We start from the raw sequence: 3,523 nt of genomic DNA on the forward strand, positions 1-3,523 counted from the left end.
AATTGTGTACCCCAAAGCACCTTGGTGTTTTCTCAAAACACCACATAACGCTTGAGCTTGGCTCTCGCTCAAGGATGCACTAACTATCACGGGGTAAGTGGAATGAGGGCCCAAGAATTCATACCTAAGGTGTGATGGTAGAGGTTTAAGCTCCACCATAGGCACACCATTACCTTCTTGTGATGTGGCCACTTGCAAAGCCTCATTGCTTGAGATTTTCAAACATATTTGCTCATCCACTTCCTCCACACTTCCATCAAGTAACTCCTCATAGAAAGTCATCTCCTTGCTCGAAACACCTACCTTGTCTTTGTTCATCAAAACATTCTCAAGAGCATCGTTAGAAGTGAGCAAGTGCTCATGCATAGAGGACACAACAATATCAAGTGAATCAATCATCATGCAATTTTCCAAAGAAGAACATGGATACTTCATGCTCTCATTCAAATCAAATTCTATAACCTCTTCTCCTACCTTAAGGGAGATCTTAGCACTTCTCACATCAATCATGGCTCCCGAGGTAGCAAGAAAGGGTCTACCTAAAATGATTGGAATGTTGGCATCCTCATCCATTTCAAGAACAACAAAATCCACGGGAAACACAAACTTCCCAACCCTCAAAGGGACATCTTCTACCTTACCTTTTGGAAATTTGATAGACCTATCCGCTAATTGCAAGGTAATGTTAGAAGGTAAGAGTTCCCCTAGCCCAAGTCTTTGATAAACCGAATATGGCATTAAGCTCACACTAGCTCCTAAGTCACATAAGGCATTATCAATTTGCATTTTATTAATGGCACAAGGGATGGAGAAGTTTCCGGGATCTTTCAACTTGGGTGGCATTTTGTTCATGATGATAGCACTACAATTTTCGGTCAAATTGATGGTCTCCACAACCTCACAAGTTCTTTTCCCACTCAAAATGTCTTTGAGGAATTTGGCATAATTTGGCATTTGGTTGATCACATCGGTGAAAGGTAGAGAAAGGTGGAGTTGTTTTAGCATCTCAATAAATCTCCCAAATTGCTCATCCAATTTGTGTCTCATGAATTTTTGTGGGTAGGGGAGCTTGGGTTTCACAATCTCTTTCTCTACACTCACCTCTCTAGGTGTCTCAACCACCACCTCATCCAATGATGCCCTATTCCCCTCATCATCAACCAAAACCTCCCTAGGAATCTCCTCATCTACACCCTTCCTAGGCAATCTCTCCTCAAGAACCTTTCCACTCCTTGTAACAATAGCATTCACGGGCTTCTTGGGATCAAGGCCTTGGGAAGGTAAAGAAGAAGGGCTTGCATGATCTCTCAAGGAATTAGCAAGTTGGGAGATTTGGTTTTCAAGCATTTTATTGTGGGTCATCATTTCATTGAATTTTTTATCACTCACGGCCATGTATGTGTTCAACAACTTAGTTTGATTCTCAATTATCTCTTCCAAATTAGTTCTAGGTGAAGAAGGTTGAGAATAGGAACTTTCACCTTGAGTCTTTGGAACAAACCCGGGTGGGGGACCTCTTTGAGAATTATTTTGAAAATTTCCCCGTCCTTGATTGTTCCAATTACCCCTATTTTGACTTTGGCCATAACTTTGATTATGGTTTCCCCCACCTTGATTATGATTACCACTACCTTGGTTATGATTTCCATAACCTTGGTTTTGGTTACCATAATTTGGGCTTTGATTACCATAATTTTGGCCTTGATTTTGGCCACTATAACCTTGATTATTATAGCTACCACGAGAACCTTGGTTCCCTTGGTTTCTATAACCACCACCTTGGTTATAGTTGTCAAAATTGCCTTGGCCTTGGTAGTTCCTATTCCATTGACCTCTTTGATTATCAAACCGTTGACCATTGTTATTCGACACATAATTCACATGTTCACTCTCATGGTTATCAAACTCATCAACACATTCATTAGGACAAGTACTAGAGTCATGATCATAAGATCCACATGCATCACAAAACAAACAACCCATAGGCATATTATGTGAAGAGGGAGGGGGTTGAGAGTTAGAAGGAGTACCTCTCCCCTTAAATTGGGAGGGAAGATTCGAGGTTTGAGAAGAGGAAGAAGTGCTCTCCAACTTAGCTTTGATTGCGGTGACCTCCTTTCCTAAGTTTGTCATTTGGGAGGAAAGGTTGTTGATTGCATTTAGATGGTCCACCGAATATAATGAAGATTGCTTGCTTGAAGAGTCCCTCTCCCCATCTTGCCAATCCCTATAGTATGTCACCACGTCCTCGATGATGTCCACAACTTCTTCTTCGGTTTTATTCATGATAGGGCCACCGGCTCCTCCATCAAGGCATGACTTGCCTTGGGGACTTAAACCGCCATAGAAGATTTGGATCACTTGGTATGTGGGGATTCCGTGGTGAGGGCACTCCCTTTGATACTCTTTGAATCTCTCCCATGCTTCGTAAAGGCTTTCACTTGGCTTTTGCTTGAACCCTTGAATCAAGGCTCTTGCCTCCGCCGTCTTCTTTTGGGGGTAGAAGCGGGACAAGAAAGCCTTTGTGACATCGTCCCAAGTTCTCAAGGAGTTGGGCTTCACCTCTTTGTCTAGCCACTCCAAAGATCTTCCTATTAGAGAGAAAGGGAACAACTTGAGGCGGATGAATTCTTGAGAAACCCCATTGACTTTGATGGTGTTGCAATATTTTTCAAATTCTTTCAAATGGTTCAATGGGCTCTCATTCTTGGCCCCACTATATTGCCTTCTCTCGATCAAGGTGATCATTGTCGGACGGATTTCGAAGTCATTTGCCGGGGTAGTGGGAGGAGCTATTCCACTTTCAAATCTATATGCCCCGGGCACTCCAAGCTCCTTCAAGGCCACTCTAGGATTTTCACCCATGCCTCGTTCTTCTTGAATTTCTTCCTCACTTGAAGAGCTATAAGCCAAAGATCTAATATCCACTCTTCTTCTTGAAATAGTCCTTTCTATTTCCGGATCAAGGGGAACAAAGGAACGATTACGGGTTCTATGCATGCAAAAACTCAAACAAAAATATTAGTAGCACGGCTACAAGTGTAGCCTAAAGAAACAAAATCTTTTTGTTTTTTTTTTAAATGAAGTAGACTCAACAACAAAAGCTAAGCACCAATAGCATTCCCCGGCAACGGCGCCATTTTGACAAGAGGAAAATGCATGTCGTTATCTACCCTTTCCCCAAGTCAAACTAAATTTGTAAACACCTAACCAACCTTATATGAATATAGGGTAAGTTAAGGGTCGATCCCAAGGGAATGCAATGATGAAAACTAAAGTCTAAGTCAAGCTACCTCGAAGTCGAAAATGAGGTTATGGTTGGTACCTAAGTGAACTAGATCGAAATTAACTAGTAATCAAGGGGTCTAAACACTAGGGATATGGGTTCCACATGCAAGATCAATGATAATGCTAGAACAAAACTCAATCAATTAGCTCAAGTATTGCAATGGACAAACAATAGTAGCAATCAAGAGAGCTCAAATGCTATCTCCTATAGGCCAATCTAGTGGTCACTATGAAA

The 3,523-nt window shown here is 41.7% G+C and overlaps 1 pseudogene; it reads left to right on the plus strand.

Moving 5' to 3' along the window:
• The first annotated feature begins 2,374 nt into the window (after window positions 1–2,374).
• Window positions 2,375–2,473, plus strand: LOC145596209 (small nucleolar RNA R71; annotated as a pseudogene).
• Window positions 2,474–3,523: the final 1,050 nt, after the last annotated feature.

Source organism: Chenopodium album, chromosome 19 (assembly GCF_948465745.1).
Source record: "Chenopodium album chromosome 19, dcCheAlbu1.1, whole genome shotgun sequence".
Classification (NCBI taxonomy): Eukaryota; Viridiplantae; Streptophyta; class Magnoliopsida; order Caryophyllales; family Amaranthaceae; genus Chenopodium; species Chenopodium album.